This window comes from Anguilla rostrata, chromosome 12, assembly GCF_018555375.3.
Source record: "Anguilla rostrata isolate EN2019 chromosome 12, ASM1855537v3, whole genome shotgun sequence".
In the NCBI taxonomy this organism is placed as follows: Eukaryota; Metazoa; Chordata; class Actinopteri; order Anguilliformes; family Anguillidae; genus Anguilla; species Anguilla rostrata.
Genome location: NC_057944.1, coordinates 41,660,396 through 41,682,695, shown reverse-complemented (window position 1 = coordinate 41,682,695; position 22,300 = coordinate 41,660,396). Strand labels below are relative to the sequence as shown.

General features: G+C 41.7%; 2 long non-coding RNA genes across 2 annotated transcripts; one reads left to right on the top strand and one right to left on the bottom strand.

The window, feature by feature from the left end:
- The first annotated feature begins 3,344 nt into the window (after positions 1–3,344).
- On the top strand, positions 3,345–4,690 carry LOC135236072 (uncharacterized). The gene is made up of 2 exons (XR_010324506.1): positions 3,345–4,217; positions 4,499–4,690. It is a non-coding gene; the product is annotated as an uncharacterized LOC135236072 (long non-coding RNA).
- A 15,652-nt stretch (positions 4,691–20,342) lies between these two features.
- LOC135236833 (uncharacterized) lies at positions 20,343–21,911 on the bottom strand. The gene is made up of 3 exons (XR_010324679.1): positions 21,816–21,911; positions 20,832–20,891; positions 20,343–20,700 (listed from the first exon to the last, which is right to left on the bottom strand). It is a non-coding gene; the product is annotated as an uncharacterized LOC135236833 (long non-coding RNA).
- Between the last annotated feature and the right edge of the window lie 389 nt (positions 21,912–22,300).

Genomic DNA, 22,300 nt, shown 5'->3' with positions numbered 1-22,300 from the left:
TGTGGTGCAAAAGCAATAATTAAGAAGTAGTAGACAATTATTTGTGAGGGTCGAAGCAAGTTAAAGAAACGTATTCCAAGCTGGGCTTGAACCTACGACCCCATGTTCTCAAGACTGTAACCTTACCCACTAGGCCACAGGCGGACTAGCTGTTTGAACGGGAAATGTTTCAGAGTAAAAATGTATGGGTATTTTGCGTGTGTATGCGCGTTTTCAATTGGGTCGTGTAGGTGCAGATTTGGCTGGTGTCACTGAAATGTCCAATGGGGAGACATGTTGTTAGTGGGATAGGCGGCAGGAAAAATAAGAATGAGAAGAAGAAGAAGAAGAAGGAGAAAACGCAAAATCCCCTTAGTTTGGGGCTTTATTGTGTGGACATGTGAAGTTGTTTATGAATTCTGTCTGTTGAAATGGGGTCAGAATGTACAGAATTTCATGTTTTTAAGGGCTGACTGTCTGTGGCTGTTGTGGTTATTTCTGTGGGGAACCCTGAAAAGTGCCAAACTCTCGGTGCTGTACAGGTATGGGGCATGCCCCCGCCAAGGCGTAACTTGGCGGGATGGCATACCTGCCATCCCAATAAGCCAGCATACCTGCAGTTCATAAAACATTCCACAGGGTGGCAGCAGACGACCACTTATAAATGAATTGTTCCCATGTGATGACCGTTTGGCTGAGTAGAGTGTAATAAGCCAGCGTACCTACAGTTCATAAAACATTCCACAGGATGGCAGCAGAGGACTACTTATAAATTAATCGTTCCCATATGAAGAACGTACGGCCATGTAGAGCATGGCATGAAATGACACGTCTTTTCTATTGTAAGGAATCCATATTAACACAGCGATCGTCAGCCAAATGGCTGATATAACTACATCGATGGATCGCTACAACTTGTTCCCACTTGTATTGAAAGATAGAAATCTACATTAACGTGCTCCACAAACGTTCGACATAGGCTATAGCTAGCGTCACAGCTAAGCGAAGTGCAATATTTGTAGTTAGCATAGCCTCACAGTCACAAATAATATAGTGGCGATCCTGACAAAGAATCCTGACAAAGACTAAGCAAGCAAGCTAGCTAGCTAGCTAGCGGGGCTGCAAAGCAATGTGGGGGGTTGCATGAAATGTATATTATTGTTGTAAATAGCCAAACTGTTTGCATGTAGGCCTACATAGCGCTGCTTAACTGTAAATAGCCTGTGGGATTTTGTACAGTAGTCTTGTAAATAATCATGTTCAAACGCACTTATGTATACCCAACTTTAGCATGAATGAGTGTCTCTGTTAGCTTGCTGGCTAGCACCGAAGCACCAAACCGTTACCCTCAGTTCACCTGCTATTCTGTTGTAGTGAGTCACGTTGCTACAAAACACAGGGCCAAGTCACTTGAAAGAATTCAGCAAATATTGCGTAGCATTGCTTTGAAATACATCTTATGTATACAAACAGTGGCAAACAGTTCTAAACGCAACAGAAACGCAGGTGAAATATGTTGTACTCACGGATTTGCCGGCCATCCAACGAGCCCTGATAGAGAAAACAATCAGCAAGCCCGTAGAATTAAAGCTTCCTAGGTCATTTGTGTAGCCTGTTGTCCTGCTCCGTTGTCTGTTATTTCCTGGAGATGCACTTTCAGTGTTCCTAAGGTTTATAAGCCATTTTCATAGGCTTATCTGAAGGCGGGAATCCTGTTCGCTGCTTTGCTAAGCTAGAACCGGAAAACATGATTGTGGAGAATAGGAGCAGACGCATATGTCCCAGCAGGCTTTGCATATGAGGAAATAACAACAGTGTGAGAGAAATTAGGACGAAATGATCAAATTGCGTAGTTGAAACAATATGTTTTCAGCAGAATGGGCATGTAGGTGAAGGTTGACATGATCACGGAGCATAGTGCCAAGTTAATGGAGTAGGCCTAACCATGAGCGAGCTTGTAATCCTTATCGAGCGGTATATATAACAGTCGCTATAGCTGTTAAGTAACAAGAGAAATGTTGTGCTTTTCTCATGTTCAGCACTAATAGCTATACTTTTGGGTGAGACATGATTTTAAATGTAATGTTTTAATGCGGAGTTGCAGGATGTACATACGTAGTCATTGTTGTATGTGGCCAGATAGAGAACAGGGCGAGGTAACATGAGTGTAGAAACGTGGCGTTTGCTGATATTAAGGTTTTGTACGGTAGCCAAGTGAAGAATATACTTAGTAGAAATGGCACAGCGATGAACTGGTGTAACGTTTTAACAAAATTAATACATTTGCCGTCATGAAAGCGTAAGAAATGGCAGAGTGGTGAACCGGTGTAACTTTTTAATAAAATGGATACATTTGCCGTCATGAATCACGGTGGCCGTGAGTGAGTTTTGGTAAAGAAAATATAAAAGCGTAAGAAAACGTTAGTGTAACAGAGGAAATTATCTGCCTGAGTGCGAGGCGGGATTCAATCCTTCAACCGGAGGTTCACCAGACTGTCACTTTGTTAGTGCAGCACCATGACATCCATGACATAGCTATGCAATGCGTGAAATATCATTAGCAAACCTGTCCGTGGTATTAAAGAACAACACAGGCCGGCCGGTAACCGCACAAGAGCTCCCGTTCAATCCACATGCCTTTGCAATATTGTAGCCGGTTAATAAGTCAACGCAATAAACATATCGTCTGCACGTCTCGTGTGCAAACACCTCATAGATACACAATAAACACGGATCTAGACTATGTCTATTATGGATCTATTTCAAATTACAACGACCCTACCTTATCTAGTACCTCAGCAAGATGGCTGGGGGGGGACTACCCCAGCTTGTTGTGAGCGAGGGGCAGGAATACACTCAAAGTGTATTCATGCCTCTAACTCACAACCGTGGCCGATTTAGTATCTCCGATTAACCTGTCTGCATGTCTTTGGGATTGGGGAAACCCAGGTGGACACGGGGAGAACATGCAAACTCCGCACAGAGCCGAGATTCGATATCACGACCTTCGTACTGTGAGGCGACAGCGCTACCCACTGAGCCACCGTGCCACCGATTACAATGCTTGCTTGGCAAAGCTATCAAGGATGATCAACGATGACGTGCCCTTAGCCTCATAGCTCCAGGCTAGCTCCCGTAATTAGTACTGCTCGGTTGTTCCCGGTTTAGCAATGGCGACCTTCTACACCCGCTGTCAATAGGAGCTCCCAAAGATAAACATCACTCGCGTTCATAGGATTTTCACAACGACTAAAGACTCAACCGGCAAATTGGAGAAAGGCTATTCATTATGTGCCATGTGTATATTTGCAACTACCAAGTTAAGAAAACAACTCTTAACTGACTCACTGCTAATTAACCTCAAATACTAGCCTCCGTTCTACATGGTCGCTAACATTAACTATCTGTCTAACGTTGGGTAATGCTGTGTGCTTCATCTGCTCTTCATTCTCTACCTACAACATTGTAACATGCTTTCTTAACCGCCGTTATATATCAGCCTTAGCTGTCGTTCAAGTTTTTGCTTAACTACGTAGTCAAAACAAAATTCCCTTCCGATATTGCTTGTGTCGACAGTGCTGCGACGGAAACGACGATACATTTAGCCAGTCTAGCCACATCTATTCAAAATGTAAACGAGTAAGGCGTTCTTCACGGTCGGGAAAAATTTTATGACCACCTTAGTCTTGTTGTTAGCCACTCTTATGCATAACACTTACTAACGTTATTTGCTACGCGAAAAGTATCATGGATGTGTAAGATGTGTTCACCTAAGTAATACAGACATAACGCTAACGAGACTTTTCATTGCATCTGTTATTTTATTTATTCGGTGTCCAATAAAGACACACTGTCAGGGAGGTCGGCGTGAGAGCGTGACAGTCTGTGCACTTTCCAGTAATGCACGCATTCAGAAGGAGTCTGTTGCACACAGCTACAATTTCACTCAATCAACATGTCATATGCACCATTTTAAAGAAGAATCTTGCCGCCTAGGAGAACTTCGTCAATGTGGTCCACGGTGTGGGTGTTGCAAGCTTTATATTGTATTGTAGCTGTCTGTCACAGTTATTGCTTTATAAAATGTGTTGATAATCAGAATGGTTGTTAACAGCCTGATTGTTGACAGGATGCAGGAGAGATGTAACCCCTGAGATCACAATTTCCACTATCTCTCTCTCTCTCTGCAGCAATCCGCCAGGCCGTCTCCAGATCTCTTGTGGCATGCTACCAGAAATGTGAGCCGCCCTCACATTTTCTCATTTTTTTGTCATTCTGTATCTGTCTGTGTTTTTCATGTTCGCTTATGCCTGTGAGAGCTTCAAAGAGAAAATTGGTTTTGCTCAGTCTTTAAAATACTTCAATATTTTCATGCTGAAGGTTTACACAAGAGGCATGGAATGTTGTCTGATACCTCCCTGGTTTGACAGTCAGGAGGTGGGCTTCCCTGGTTACAGAGTCAGGAGATGGGGCTCCCTGGTTAGAGCTGGTTTGCTGACTTGCTGTGGTCTGTTCCCAGATGTGGATGAAGCCTCTAAGAAGTAGATCTGACATCCTGATCCAGTACCACGGGACCTTGTTGGTGGCCGACTCCCGCCACTCCTGGTCCGACGAGTTTGCTGGACCCGGAGCTCGCCCTCGCTACCAAAAGTCTTACTGTTAAAAATGTTGTCTTTGCTTTTATATACAATAAAAATGAAAATGACCTAAATCAGCTTCAGGCTCACTGTTTGTACTGGTCTTTTACTCTGCTTGCTTTTTATTTTCCAACCAGCCTTTTACTAAAGGTAGACTTAACATTCCTGATTTACTTTTCTGTTAGTTTGCTTTATTTTCTCTATGATTGCACCTGCACCTGACGTGTCAGAGATCTGGGCCCATCCTCAGAGAGCACGTTACTTTGGCAGAAAAAAATTTATTTAATCGTGCTTCGGACTGCTGTAATCGATGTTCTGTCTTTATGAACCTGCAAAGTGTTTCTCTGCTTGTTTCAGTGGTAATGTGGGGATTGATGTTGAATTAAGAATGCAGTGATTGCTTGCGACTGATGTTGCAGACCAGTGCTTTTCAAACTCTATCCTGTCCAGTTAGGCATGTTGTTTGCAAAGCTCAAATGCAATACTGGAATTCAAACAAACTGTTCATTTTTATGTGAATATGTGGCTTTTTCTTCATCTACAGCCCTTTCTTGTCAGGATAACTAATCCATCAGACCAACAAATGCACAATTAAGAAAAATTAACAATCCGTTAAAATTCTCCTACTGCAATTGCGGTTACTCTGTGAGCCAGGAAGTCAAGAGACTTTGCTTTGGCTAAGATAAGATAGACTTTATTCATCCCCAGGTGGGGAAATTTGGGTGTTACAGCAGCAGATAAAAACAACATATCACACATATAGACATAAAAGGCAGTAATGAAGTCAGCTTTTGGGACAGCTGACTGACAGTTCCATAGTTCACCCACAACAGTGAGTTCCTGAGATGTGCACAGGGGTGGCAGGTTAGATATGTTGCGCCTGCGGTAGATGACCCATTACATTTACATTACATTATAGGTTCTTAGCAGACGCTCTTATCCAGAGCGACTTACAACAAGTGCATTACAAAACTCAGAGACAAGCGCTTTACAACATTCCTGCAAGAGAGCTACAATAGGTATAACTTTGCAAAAAGTGTGAATTGTACACCCTATTTTTTTTTTTTTTTTTTTAGAAAAAAAATGTTAGAGGGTAGTGGGGGGTGATGAGGTGAGATGTAGCTTGAAGAGGTGAGTCTTCAGTCTACGTTTGAAGACGGCCAGGGTCTCTGCTGTTCTGACTTGCACAGGAAGGTCATTCCACCACCGTGGGGCTAGAACAGACAGGAGGCGTGACCGGGTGCTGGTGCGAGCCGGGGCAGGGACCAGGCGACATGTGGCAGCAGAACGGAGAGGTCTAGCTGGGGTGTAGGGTCTGATGAGTTGACGTAGATAAGGAGGGGCTGACCCCCTGGCTGCTTTGAAGGCAAGCACTAATGTTTTAAATTTGATGCGAGCCATCACGGGGAGCCAGTGGAGGGTGGTGAGCAGGGGGTAACGTGGGAATGTCTGGGGAGGTTGAAGACCAGACGCGCTGCTGCGTTCTGGATGAGTTGCAGGGGTCTGATAGATGATGCTGGGAGGCCAGCAAGCAGGAGTTACAGTAGTCCAGGCGGGACAGGACCACTGCCTGGACGAGGAGTTGGGTCGAGTAAGTTGTGAGGAAGGGGCGGATCCTCCGGATGTTATACAGGAAGAACCTGCATGAACGTGTCACTGCTGAAATGTGCTCGGTGAGGGACAGTCTGTTGTCCATCACCACGCCAAGGTTTCTAGTTGAGGGTGATGGTGTGAGGATGGTATTACCTAGGGAGATAGAGAGATCAGAGAGAGGGGAGTTAAGAGCCGGAATATAAATGAGCTCTGTCTTACCTGGATTGAGCTTGAGATGGTGGCGGACCATCCAGCTCTGAATATCACTCAGGCAGGCAGTGATGCGGGCTGAGACCTGTGTGTCAGAGGGTGGGAAGGAGAGAAACAGTTGTGTGTCATCAGCATAGCAATGGTAAGACATACCATGAGCTGTGATGACAGGGCCAAGGGACTGGGTGTAGAGAGAGAAGAGGAGAGGACCAAGGACCGAGCCCTGTGGGACTCCGGTGATGAGGGGGTGTGGCACAGATACTTTACCAGCCCAGGCTACCTGGAAGGAGCGATCTGAGAGGTAAGACTCAATCCAATTGAGGACTGTGCCACAGATCCCCATTGCAGATAGGGAGGACAGGAGGGTGGGGTAGTCGACTGTGTCGAAGGCTGCCGATAGGTCCAGAAGTAATAAGACGGAGGAGAGGGAGGCTGCTCGGGCTGCGTGGAGAGCTTCGTTGACAGAGAGGAGTGCGGTCTCTGTCGAGTGGCCTGGTCTGAATCCAGACTGATGGGGATCGAGGAGCTCATTCTGTGAAAGAAACACAGAGAGTTGATTTGATGCAGCACGTTCAATGGTTTTTGACAGAAATGGAAGGAGAGATACCGGTCTGTAGTTCCCAATGATGGAGGGGTCTAGTGTGGTCTTTTTCAGGAGGGGGGAGATGAGGGCCTTCTTGAAGGTTGACGGGAAGCAGCCGGATGTCAGGGAGGAGTTAACCAGGGAGGTGATGAATGGGAGAATCTCGGGTGAGATTGCCTGGAGGAGTGGTGAGGGAATGGGGTCAAGGGCACAGGTTGTGGGGCGATGGGAAAGTAGGAGTTGTGAAACCTCAGAATACCCGTCTGGAGCGAGGCAACGGGCACAAGGGAATCAGGGTTAGACACGTGACAAACTGACCACGAGGCGGCCTACGCCTCCAGCAGCCTCAGTTGGAGTTTAAAAATAGGGGGTGGCAATTACGTAATTGCAATGAGCTTGTTAGGGCAGAATAGCACCAGGTGAAGCTGCTCGAAATTAGCAAGACAATACAGGGCTATTTAACAGTATCACCACTGCATACACTGTTCAACTAAAGCACAATTATGTTCTCTAACTAACAAGAACTGAAATAAATTAAAGAGCGATTATCTGAACTAACGCACAACCATGTTCTCTAACTAGTAAAAGCTGAGACAAATTAAAGACCGATTATCTGAACAAACGCACCACTATGTTCTCCAACTAAGAACAGCTGAGACAAATTTAAGAGAGATTATCTGAACTAACGCACAACTATATTCTCTGGCTAACAACAGCAGGAACAAATTAAGTAAAGATACACCTACCTGAAACGCGGAATAGTAGCGACGCCACAATCAGATGCACAGTTCAGGAAAAGTTAGGAGAAGGGAAGTTTACAATCTGTAGCATCTATTGTTGAATATCGGAAATATTGCTTTTCTCGGTGAAGTATTGCACAGCGTCAGTCAGAGACCTGTGTATTCACCTTTATTGAAGAGACAGAAGTTTTCATGCATTCTTACTGGCTGCCTCACAGAGATTACATTTTTACCACAGCCATTTAATTCAGCAGGGAAGAATAATTTCCACATCTTGTCCAACTTATCAATCATTGTGTGCAGTGGCTAAAAAGATGTCGGGAAGTAATATGCTCTGGCCCGCTTCCAGCTAGTAGGAGGACAAGGTCCTGTCAATCAGCTGTGACCCCACTTTACATGGGCTGGCTCTTGATAGGCGGGTATAGTTGTCCCCTCCTCATGACTGCATGGGCTCTTGATCCCAGTCCTAGTAGCTATGCAGCCACAGACTATTCCTGGTGGGGCCCCGATTGTAATTGTAATTCCCCAATTCATACCATTGTCAGTTTACCCACTGATTGTTTTGTTTTAATTCCTTAATCGCCCCCATCTCTAGGTTAACCCAGACTGGTATGTATCGCTCATAACTGATCTGGGGGAGACTGGAGCAGGCCCCAAGATGTAGACCCTTCTCAGGCTTGACTCGGGTGGTTGGGCTACCTAGCGGTGTTAACAAAAACCACTTGGGTCTAGCATGGTGAGTATCCAGCCCCCCTGGGTCCACTTGGACAGCACGCAGGGTGTGGTGGTCTGGGGCCACAGACCTTAAATGGTGCCCAATTTTCTATCGGTGATTAGCACCACCCACACACCAGACCATTTTGCACTACACACGCAAATCTGACCAACCAAATTCAATTTGGATTTTTTAAATTAATAAAACCTTCATCCCCCCTAAATTGTCGAGTTTGAATAGAAACTAAAAAATAATTGTTTTTAGCTTTTGATAAGAATTTAAAAATACTTTTTCTTATAGGAAACAACAAAATTTTCAAACTTAATAGTTAATGAAAGACAGTTAAGTAAATAGTACTAAAGACTAATAAATAATCTGTAATAGCGAAACTAAAAATATCTTGGCCTAAATCTAGGACCCTAACACAATTGGGCATGGGACACAAGTCGGGATTTGATCAACCCCGGCTGGCCGCCTCGGAGGAGGGTGTATAGGGTTTAAAGGCCGAAACACCTGATGAACCTGAGGTACCTTACTGATGATGTGTCCTAAAATTTTAGAAAATACATGTTTTTTGATTTTACATAAAAAATATCTTAACATCAACAAACATCAACAAACCAAAATAAATTAACTACATCCCTAACCCTAACCCTAGCCCTGGCCCTTGCCCTGACCCCGGCCCTAACCCTAGCCCTAACCCTAACCCTAACCCTAACCATTGCCCTAACCCTAACCCTAACCCTAACCCTAACGGCTAGTACAGTAACCCTAACCCTAACCCTAACCCTAACTAGTACAGTAACCCTAACCCTAACCCTAACCCTAACTAGTACAGTAACCCTAACCCTAACCCTAACAGCAGGCTAGTACAGTAACCCTAACCCTAACTCCTCTAACCCTAACCCTAACCCTAACAGCAGGCTAGTACAGTAACCCTAACCCTAACCCTAACCCTCAGCCTCATAGCAGCAGGCTAGTAACCCTAACCCTAACCCTAACCCTGCAGGCTAGTACAGTAACCCTAACCCTAACCCTAACCCTAGTACAGTAACCCTAACCCTAACCCTAGTACAGTAACCCTAACCCTAACCCTAGTACAGTAACCCTAACCCTAACCCTAACCCTAGTACAGTAACCCTAACCCTTACCCTAACCCTAGTACAGTAACCCTAACCCTAACCCTCATAGCTGCAGGCTAGTACAGTAACCCTAACCCTAACCCTAACCCTCAGCCTCATAGCAGCAGGCTAGTAACCCTAACCCTAACCCTAACCCTCAGCCTCATAGCAGCAGGCTAGTAACCCTAACCCTAACCCTAACCCTAAAGCCAAACCCTAGTTTGAGCCCTTATCCCTAATTGAAGCCATACACATTTGATAACTTAAGAAAACCCATTTAAAATAGCTGATAAATAAGGTAAATCAAGTTAATATAATAATACTAATGCAAAATAATATGTTTGAGGACATTTAAATATGTTTATCAAGAAAAGGATTTCATTGAAAAAATATTTCTTTTATGAACATTTTGTAAAGGCCATAGGTACTCATACTACTATAGAAAATATTTGGCTAATTAAAAATCATTTAGAAACCCATGTACTAACCATTCCTCGAGCTGCTGAACACTGCCGTTAACACGCCTCAGCCCTCAGACTTACTGTTTTCCTAACCCTAACGATGTTTGAAAGTCTTATCTTGTCTTGTCTTTTGTGTGGACCCCAGGAAGAATAGTTGTTACTGAGGTAATAACTAATGGGGATCCTAAATAAATAAATAAATAAATAAATAGACCCTAACCCTAACCCTAGTTAGAGCCCATAACCCTAATTGAAGCCATGCACACATCTGAAAATTTCATAAAACCCATTTAAAATGGCTGATAAATAAGGTAAATCCAATTAATAGAATAATACAAATGCAAAATAATATGTTTGAGGTGTTACGGTTGCTCTCAAGCCCCCGCAAACATAACAAAGCCAAAACCAAGGCCTCCCAAAATAACCAACAACTCTACTTAATTACCCATAAGAGATACTAAAATAGCTGCAAAACACAAGATAAAATCAAGACCCGGCCGTGGTCGAGAGGTGAGGAGGAAAAGTTCCCATCTCTTGAGAAGCCAACTCCAGCGTCCAAACAGCCAGCGCCCCCACCTGAGGCGGAGGGACGTAACAGAGGTCATTTGAAAATGTTTTGAAAGAAAAAGTTTTCAATGAAACAATATTCATTTAATGGACATTTTGCCAAGGCCACGGGTACTCATGCTAATATAGAAATTATTTGGCTAATTAATAATCATTTAGAAACCTATGTACTAACCGTTCTTCAAGCTGCTGAACACAGCCGTTAACTCGCCTGAACCCTCAGACTTACCGGTATCCTAACCCTAACCCTAGTTTGAGCCCTTAACTCTATTTGAACTCATACACACATTTGAATACTTAAGAAAATCCATTTAAAATAGCTGATAAACAATGTAAATCCAGTTAATAAAATAATGAAAATGCAAAATATTATGTTTGCGGGCATTTAAAAATGTTTTTAAAGAAAAGGTTTTCAATTACCATAGGTACACATGCTACTATAGAAAACATTTAGCTCCGAAAAATTTCAGAGTGCCACGGGTGACCCTAACACTAACCATCAGCTTAACGCTAACCCTCACCCATGGGTGACCAGTTGCCCGAGAAGGAGCTCCAAGAAATTTCACACGGTTGACCCTAAACCTAGCCCTAGCCCTAGCCCTAACCCTAGCCCTAACCTTAACCCTAGCCCTAGCCCTAACCCTAACTCTAACCCTAACATCGTATCCCTAGCTCAAGCACAAACCCTAACCCTAACCCTAACTCTAACCCTAACCCTAGCCCTTACCCTACCATCCCTAACCCCAACCCTAACCTCAACCCTAACCCTAAACCTAACCCTAACCCTAACCCTAGCCCTAGCCGTAGCCGTAGCCCTAATCCTAACCCTTAACTCTAACCCTAAAGCTACCACCCCTTACCCCCAACCCCAACCTCAACCCTAACCCTAACCCCAACCCTAACCCTTTCCCATGCCCTAACGTTAATCCTAACCCTATCCCCAACCCCTCTAGTGAGCAGTTTTTAATAAACAATAAATAATCTAGAAAAGAAGTAACTCAATCGTAATAAACCGTTTACAAAATCTATGTGAAAAGTTATTATAGAGAAAAAAACCCCCCACCCATTTACCTTCCAACTGTTTTGACAGTAGTATGGAGATTGAACATGTGAGTATAATGCCCAGTCAGGCATTGTGAATGACCAGCGCAATCTCGCGGTTCATTCTCTGTTCACTCTACCCATGTTCCTCCTCCCATCATATGTTTAATTAAACTATAAAATTTAACAGTCTTTAATAAACAATAACCTTATAAATAATATAGCCAAGCAATAATTTAATCTTAATAAACCGTTTTGAAAAGTTAATATAGAACAAACCCCCTGCCTGCTCGCCCTCCAACTACTTAGACTGTAGTATGGAAGTTGAACATGTGAGTATAATGCCCTGCCAGGCATTGTGAGTGACCAGCGCAATCTTGCGGTACTCACTCACTGTTTACTCTCCCTATGATCATCCTCCCGTTAAATGGTTAACGTCGTACATGGTAGCACAGAGGTTGATTATTCGAGTATATTGTCCAAGGACAATGGAAAGTAGCCAGCGCAATCCCGTGGTGAAAGACTCCTCTTTACTCTCCAGAACATACTCCCGTTAAATTAGTAAACTTTCATCCCGGATTAAGGCCAAGACTGAGAGTTGTGCTCGACAGGCGTAGGCCCATGCATTGCCCTTGGTCTCCCCTGACCAACCACGTAGTCCATGTACTGTGATGGGGGAAGCCATTGTGATATTTTACATCCTAACCCTAACCCTAACCCCAACCCTAACTTAACCCTAGCTGTAACCCTATCCCTATTCCTAACCGTAACTGTAACCCTAACCCTAACCAAAATGACACCAAATGACTGGAAATAATTTTTTTGTGCAGTGTTTTGTGTAGCGACTGGTTGAAACAGTTAATTTCTCCAATGTAGTTTACTGCCGGTAGATTTAATTATTAATGCGGTATTTATGTTACGTTCATGCTCAGGGGTTTTGTAGTCTGGCTGGGATTTCCCAAGGTATGATCTTGTAAATGTGTAATATTGCTCATTAATGGGCTGTTTTTGTTGCTATTTCGAGCACATTACTTACTTGTTTTATGTTAAAGAATGTTCAATATTGCACTTAAAAGAAACTTATATCCATTACCTGGCTTTGTTAAACTCTGAAACATAAAATGTGGAGTTATCTGCTTTTGACAAAAAATGACTGGTGGAGTTATCTGCTTTTGACAAAAAACATACTTTAAATTTGAAATAAAACAATTTTTAAATTAAAGCCGCAAGCGGCGTTGGGAGGGGTCCAAGCATTGGCACTATCGCGCCCCCTATGGAGCGATTTTAAAATGGCCTTGTCATCATGATCATATACCTTCACCCAACATATCTATTGAATATCATGATAAGCAATGCATTGGAATGTGTCTGACGTAGTAAAATATTGATGACTTATGACCAAATTTGTGCTAAGACATGCTGTCTGATGACTTAGTTGCGTCACCATGGATGTGTCCTAGCCACTTCCCGTAAAGGCCTTTACTATGTTGTAACACTTAGATGGCCCGGCATGTATATACAGCTGCAGTGTTTCTACGCCGCAACTAAAAAAGGCGTCACACTAGCGTTGTCACGATACCAAAATTTTGACTTTGATACTGATACCAGGTTTGGTTTCACGATACTCAATACTAAAATGATACTTGAAACTTAAACGATGCTGATTCAATACTCGGTACCGAACGATACTGAAATTACTATAATAGATCAGAAACGTAATGTCCACAAGCGTTGACCTCATTTTCAAATTCATGGTTTATTAAAAACCTGGTTTATTAACAACCTTTAAGTTGAAGCCTGTTCAACATATTAATAAGCATAGGCCTATTGTGTTACAACACTAAGTAATAGAAAAATATATGAAATATATTAAAAAATTTAACAATTGTAAACTAAATAATCTTTAAACAGGTCTTTCACTTTAAAATATATATAAAACAGCATATTTCAATAACAATACAGCATCTTCCTATAATAAAATATTTACAAATTAGAACAGCTATTGCTACTGAAGTGAACTGAGTCTAAAGCTGCGTTTCCACCGCAGGAACTAGGGTCTAAATTTAGTTCCGGGGGCTTTATTTTACCCCTAAAAAAGTTCCTGCTCGGGGGGTAGTACTTTCCAAAAGTACCGGAACCTTTGGGGTGGGGCGCAAGCACTGAAAATTTCTGATTGGTCGACTACTTGCAGTGTTTTATTTTCAACTGCCATGTTTAAAAATATGCAGCCGCAAAACAATTCATTTTCATAATAACTTCAAATCAAACTTGTATGTTATGCGGCGCAGTAGCCTAGTTTTGGTTATAGCCTGCCAACGTCTTGGAATTATAACGTGTGCTCTTCTGTTCTTTTCTTTCTTTAGTATTCGTTTTATAAAATGCTAAGCATTCGTGCTGGGACAGCATATTACGTACCAAAACATTCAAACGGATTAATTTGGTTGCTGAATATTTTCTTCCGGATTTTCTTTGTTAGCCCGTTGTAATTGACTCAAAACATTTGATACAGTTATGTGAGGTATGCGGTAGTTCTGCGTAATTCACATTGGTGATACAGTAAAAGCAAACTGGAAATCATCTTCCGCACTTTTTGTCAGGGTAAAATAACAGGTTAATTCTAGTAATCCTCCCTTTAGCTTTTTCAGACTGCCGTAATTTTACTCTGCCATTCTTCAATTCCGTAAAAAGACCAGGAAGACTATGGACTAATTTATGGTGCATGGTTCGCATCTGGAGGGCACACTTCACTGCTCGGCTAGCAGTAACTTCGAAGGAAGGCAAACAGTGGCTGTACCACTGCTAATTTAAATTTTCACGCAAGTCCGAGTTTTCATTCTATTCTTGTCATTTTGCGATTAGCCTATATGGAATTGACGATGAGAAAGTAATCAAACAACAAATTTTTTACAACGTGTGCATGTTTTCTGCTGTTGTTGCCAGTTATATTAGAAATGTGAATGCATTCTGTCGCCTCAATGTCAAGACATGAAAGTGAATGTTCACATAAAAACATAATGAATGTGTTTTAGAGGATATATAAAACCGTTACAATCTGACTATTGGCCTGTTATATCCTATTTGTTGCATAACAACGGTCCAAGTTCAACTACCAACGACAGTTTTGCTTGACAACGGTAAAATATTCTCAAACGACTGCAGAAGAATATTTAAATTCCAGGTGATTAAATCGATAAAAATCAATAAATACAAAAGTAACCATATATAGTCATTGTTGGTAACCCGTTGTATATAAGTGGAATAAACCCCTCCGGGCTGTCCCGGTTATTAGAAAATAAAGTAGGCTACTTCAGTGGTAGTATGGGGTTACAGAAGAAGTCATAGGACAGATGGACCGACGACAACGTCGCTTTATTTTTTTTGTCAGTGGGCTAATTTGCCTAATCTTCGCGGGACTTTAGACTGTGGTGGAAACGCAGACAACCATGGGCTGAAGGAACCTTTTAGTTCCTTGAAAAGTAGTTCCTGGGACTAAAAGTTCCGGGTACTTTTGGTGGAAACGCAGCTTAAGCTTGCGCTGTATCAACCACGAAGAATGCACAAGCGCACGTCACCTCACTTGCCAACCTTAGTTGCTACTGCCATCCAGCGAAGATTCTGACAAATTACACTTTTCATCCTCTCAATCAGTAATGCGGGAGACACATTTCCCTGGCTTTTACATTTGACGCAAAACTACCGAACAATTCTAATTTCTTCTAAATTCTAACAAATTCTTTTTTTTTTTTTTTTAAGTACCGAAAAAGTGCTGAAGTTTCGGTATACCGTGCAACATTACGTCAGACACATATTCCAATCCATTGCTCAGCTTAGCAGAGAATGCACATTTCAGAGCACCTCAGAGACAGATAGAATAATAATACACATTTCAAATAGTAGACAGGACATTGAGAAAAAACGAAACAAAAGACGAAATATCAACTCGCGACCTGCGTGCTGCTCGCAGAATAGCCTACCGTATTATTTATTTAGACACTGGCATATAAGAAAATTTTCGGTTACGCTGACCGATAAAACGTTATTCCAAAAGCAAAATCAGACATGTTATACATCGTTAGAAAGCTTATACTCTCACCTACTGAATAAATGAATTGTCAATCAAACCAAATTGTACTAAAAAGGGCGACTACGCCGTAAGCAACAGGTGTGGTATTACGCGCAGGTATTTTTGAAGGTAGCCGACCCAGGCGTAATATACGCACATATGTGCGTATATTACACAAGCGGATTGTCCAAGACAATATATGACCACTCATTCGCAAAAGGGACATCTCTACGTGTAAAACCAATGGTAAGATTGTATATTTATTAAATGCTTAGTCCCAGATATTGACTGTATAATGACATGGTATAATTTAAAAAAAACGTTGTCTTGTTTATTTCGTTATTCAGTGAGCAGCATTTTCACTGCTGTATTGGCCTATTTTAGGGCTAATGTCGGGTTTATCTTGTTGCTACGGAATTGGGATGGCAGGTATGCCATCCCGGGCATGCCCCATACCTATAGAGCACCGAGAGCTTGGCACTTTTCAGGGTTCCCCACAGAAATAACCACAACAGCCACAGACACTCAGCCCTTAAAAACATTAAATTCTGTACATTCTGACCCCATTTCAAGAGACAGATTTCATAAACAACTTCACATGTCCACACAATAAAGCCCCAAACTAAGGGGATTTTGCGTTTTCTCCTTCTTCTCTTTCTTCTTCTCATTCTTATTTTTCCTGCCACGTATCCCACTAACAACATGTCTCCCCATTGGACATTTTACCGACATCAGCCAAACCCTCACCCTCATGACCCAATCAAAAACTCGCATACACACGCAAAATACCCACACCTTCTTACTCTGAAACATTTCCAGTTTAAACAGCTAATCTGCCTGTGGCCCGCGGGGGCCAGCCGTGTATAGGTGTAACGCCGTCCCACGGAAACGTGGGTTCGAATCTACCCGCGGACAAATAAATAATCATTCATAATTGATTTGTTCTTCACAGAAGTGTCTCAGATAACGCTTCTTCTTTTTTTAGGTTTGATATTAACATGATATTTGTTCTCCACCTCCATTTTATTATGGAGAGGATCAGGAAATCTTTTCTGCCAAATCAATACATATAAAGTTATCAAAGTATTTACATCAGATCAATTATTGCAACAGTACAAATAGGATTACAACATTACATATTACAATTCTTAATAAACACATAAACAGCCAAGTATAAATGTAAAGCTATATTTGTATTTTCGTTCGTAACAGTATTAGCAGGGTTGATATGCACAAGCATGAAATGGGATTGGGCCTGGGACTGGAGCAGGCGGATTTACCGAGGCTGCAAGGTGACAACAAGGTGCACACATGCAGTCGGACTCCCTGCAGTCGCATGCTGCCACGGCTGCTGGGTCTCCTGAAGCTCCTCGAAGCTTGGGTGTTAAGAGAAGCACTGGCATTGGTCTGCTTTTGCCAAGTACTTCATGGGCCACTTCTGAAGCAGAAATAATATTTTTATATACAGTGAGCTCCATAACGTTAGGGACAAAGCCGTATTTTCTTTACTTGGTTCTGTACTTCATCATTTTAGATTTGTAATCAAACAATTCACATGTGGTTAAAGTGCAGCTATCAGCTCTCAGCTCTTATGAAAGGTTATTTTAATACATTTTGATTTCACCCTGTAGAAATGACAGCACTCTCTGTACATACATACAACCCCAATTCCAAAAAAGCCGAGACAGTATGGAAAATGCTAATAAAAACAAAAAAGGTGTGATAATGTTAAATATTGTACATTTTATTTACCCTGTACTATATTTAAAACACTACAACAGCACATTATTTGACGTTTTACCTTGTGAATTTAATAGTTTTTTGAAAATATACACTCATTTAAAATCTGTTGACTGCAACACGCTCCAAAAAAGTTGGGACAGTCGAGTGTTTACCACTACGTAACATTACCATTTCTTTTAATTACGCTTATTAAATTTGGACAATATTTTTCAAGTCAAAGTTTAAAAATTACTGCTTTCTGTTTTATTTGCATTTCATTTACCGTCTCAACTTTTTTAGAATTGGGGATGTACGTACATATTATCAGGGTGCCATAATGTTCAGGACAAATGGTTTCACGTGTGTTTCTGATTAGTCAGGTGTGTTCAATTGCTTCTCCAGTACAATTATAAGGTATGCCAATGGAAGGAAGCCATTATGAGGCTGGGATATATGAAAAAACAGTCAGAGACATTGGCCAAACCTTAAGCTTACCAAAGTCAACCGCTTGGAACATCATTAAGAACGAGAGCACTGGTGAGCTCAGTAATCATAGAGGGCCTGGTAGGCCAAGGTAGACCTATACAGTTGATGACCAAAGAATTCTCACTATAATGAAATAACATTAACTCTAAAACAGAGAACTGGACAGTAAAATTTGGGGAGGGTTTATATTTTCATGGGAACGGTACATCATGATGCTGTATAAATGGTAGGTTCTTTATGCCCTTGACCTTATGTTTTGCCATTTTGATGCACAACCTTGTGTAGCTCTATCACCCAGTATTATCAAATTCTCAACATGAAAATTAGTATTGTTATTATAATGATTTTCCACTAATCTCCCTTTTTTGTGAGCTGTCAATCCAGGGGATAGGGTGGGAGGGGTAGTTAATATGAATTGCATTTCACAAATTCTGTATTGTCTCAAGGTGAAGGCAGCAATATTTGTACTGTGTCCTGTTCTATATTAAATAGTTAAACAGACTAATAATAATAATAATAATAAGTATAGAAACATATAGAAAGGAAAGCGTTTGTTAAGATGGCTGAATGACAGTACTGACAATGAACAATTAGAGATGGCATTACTTATTGCCTTGACAGCAATAGTGTAATAAGTAATAATAATTTAAAAAATGTATGTCTAGACCGTGACGTGTTACACAAGGCACATGTAAAGGGGGCAATAACAATAATGATGATGATACCAGCAATAATATAGTGAGGGGGAAATGAAACATATTGTAAACTAAACCCTAATATGATTGCAGGGCCATGGAAATAATAGCTGGTGTACTGAGACACAAACGTGCACATGTACACATGTCCCATTTACCTGCGATATTCTCACTTAAAAGTGTTATTATGTACGGACAAGCCAACGAACGGGACGTGAAAACCAATAATGAAGTCAAATAGGAAAAATGAAACTACTGATCTATTAGCTGAAATAATGAAAGAATACCTCGGTGACATCAATATAAAACAGGAACCTGTTCATAATAAAATTATTAAGACTTACCGAAGCGTATGTACCACAAAATAACCGCAAAACGCCTCGCCTGTATTTAATATTCGAATTTATTTGTTTATACGCTGTCATTCATTCATTCAGGACGGAACAGCGCCACGGCAGCGTGTGGCCAAAACTATATTACACCCGCAACGTTAAGAACTACCGTTGAGAATGAATGGGGAAAGTTAAGGGCAGAGACGAAAATGGTCTTCCTGCATCCGGGACGGAACAGCGCCGCGAAAAAATACGTGCGGCCGAAAATATATTACATCCGTAGTGTTAAGAACTACCGTTGAGAACGAACGGTAAAAGTTAAGGGAAGTTAAGCTTAACTATCCACGGCTCCCGCGCGGGGTAAGGTTACAGTCTTGGGACCACAGGGTCTTAGGTTCAAGCCCAGCTAGGGACACGTGTCTTTAACTTGCTTTTACCCTCACTAATAATTGTCTACTACTTCTCAATTATTGCTTTTGCACCATATCTACCCGCCGTTCACCGAACGTATACACTGCATTATGACGTACCGTCTGCACGTTCAGTTATTAACCGGCTACAATATTGCAAAGCCAGAAACCCTATGGACGGAGTGTAGCACAGTGGGTAAGGAACTGGGCTTGTAACCGAAAGGTCGCAGGTTCGATTCCTGGGTAGGGCACTGCCGTTGTACCCTTGAGCAAGGTACTTAACCAAAATTGATTCAGTATATATTCAGCTGTATAAATGGATACAATGTAAAAAGTTGTGTACGTCGCTCTGGATAAGAGCGTCTGCTAAATGCCTGTAATGTAATGCAATGGATTCAACGGGAGCTCTTCTGTGCTTACTGGCCTGTGTTCTTCTTTAAAACCACAGACAGGTTTGCTAATGATATTTCACGCATTGCATAGCTATGTCATGGTGCTGCACTAACAAAGTCACAGACTGGTAAACCTCCGGTTTAAGGATTGAATCCCGCCTCGCCCTCAGGCAGATAATTTCCTCCTTTACACTAACGTTTTCTTACGCTTTTATATTTTCTTTACCAAAACTCACTCACAGCCACCGTGATTCATGACGGCAAATGTATCCATTTTATTAAAAAATTACACCGGTTCACCACTCTGCCATTTCTACTAACTATATTTCTTCACTTGGCTACCATACAAAACCTTCTTTTCAGCAAACGCCACGTTTCTATATTCATGTTACCTCGCCCTGTTCTCTATCTAGCCACATACAAACAATTACTACATATGTACGTTCTGCAACTCCCCATTAAAACATTACATTTAAAATCATGATTCACTCAGAAGTATAACTACTAGTACTGAACATGCTTCTGTAATTCATATCTTCAAAATTTAAGATACTTTAAGTGCAGCAATAAAAAATGTACACATATCAAGCCCAAATAGAATAGAAAGTCTTTATTGTCATTGTATAGAATACCATTGAGATCAGGTTCAAGTTACATTTCTAGGTAGGCAATATGTGCAAGCATAATTATGGTACAGAAGATGAGACAAACATACAAAACTAGATACAAAAACATAAAAAGGGTGAAGGGTAGTTTCAGGACAGTAATAACCATAGACCAATGATTTCAACATTAATAGTGTTGAGTATTTTTGTCTTTTTCAAGCGGTGAACTACATTTAAGTTAGGATCACCTTGGAATACAGTCACTCTTGTCTCAGGCATGTCTTGAGTGGGGAAGCCTGGACCTCGGGTTCTTCACTGGGGCAACAGTCATAAGGCCATGTGTGGGAGCTGAAAGAATATGAAATTGGAACAAGTAAGAAAAATACACTGAGTAACACACGCAGCAGGCTAAAATCATAATTGTGTTTTGACAATGACAAACAGTCAAAGAGCTGTTTCCATATTATATCCATAACTACCTTCATTCTGATCTTGTGCTCTAGTTTCCATTTGAGATGTTGGGCCAAATGTAGAGGACTCTGCAAAAGAAAATCAATTTAAGTCAGTATTTGGTGAAAATACAGAGTAATACTCTTGATTAATATTGATTACACAATGCACTGGCGCGAAGCCAAAGCCAATTTATTTATTTAAAAAATTTAAGGCCACGGTTACACCAGGTATCGAGTAATAATTTTAGATGATTTTGACGAAAAAAGGTCGAGTTTTTCTATTTCTAATGGAAATAATGTTTAGCTAAATGCTTTCAAAAGAGCGCAAAAATAGCTTTCAAAAGAGGCGCCAACAATGCTAGCTTGAAAAGGCTTGCTAGCTCCAGTTTGTCAAACATCAAAAACCAAATGAAGACCACACAACTATTTTATATCATATTTATGATGTATATTTTAACCAAAATGTTGATATCTCATTAGGACGTGGACAAGGTGAATTACAGCTTTCAAAAGAGCGCCACATACGTTAGCTTTCAAAAGAGGCGCTGGCAACAATGCTAGCTAAAAGGACATGTATAAACGGTGGTCCGTAAAGCACCATTGTTCATGTCGAATTAGCTCAATTGTTGGCTAACTAAACAGGCCATCGCCAAGATCAGCTAGGTAATGTTAGCTGGTCTTACATTACATTTGCACTGGGCTATTAGCGTTAAATACTCAAAGTAGCAAATATGTTATCTAACAGAACACTAACTCAAGTGTGTCCCAAACAGATGCCAGGTCTGAACAGACGCCATTTCACCTACTAACTTAAAGCATTAGCAACATTCAGCTAGAACTGCAAACATGCATGTTGAAAGTAGGACTCCATCATTACATTGCAAATACGATTAACTGAAAAGGTCTCCAATGCATTCAGTTCTTCTTGTTAGCTTTTACGGCGGTTGGCATGCAGTATTGTTGCATTAATACATTCAGTTAAAAATATAAAGGCATAATGAAACGCTTAACTGCTCTTGAACGCCGTCAAACCCAGATTTTCCCACGGAGAATTTGAAATCACAACGACTTTCTTCCAAGAGCACGTCACTGCAACATGCGCATGTGCACATAACTCCATTTCTAACCCTCGTCAACTTTTCTCTATTTTCTCTTCTCTCCTCAGCGTGCCACCTCCTCCACCCCAATCTTCCTTCACTGCAGATGACTTTGCAGCATTCTTTGACGAAAAGATTGCAGACATCCGCACCTCCTTTGCCCCCTCTGCGTCCTCCGCCCCCTCTGCGTCCTCCGCCCCCTCTGCGTCCTCCGCCCCCTCTGCGTCCTCCGCCCCCTCTGCGTCCTCCGCCCCCTGTTTCTCCACATTTTCTCTCCTCTCAGACACTGAAGTCTCCCAGCTTCTGCTCACCCACCGCCCTACCACCTGCGCCCTCGACCCTATCCCCTCATCTCTCCTTCAAGCAATCACACCAGACATCCTCCCTTTTGTCGCCTCC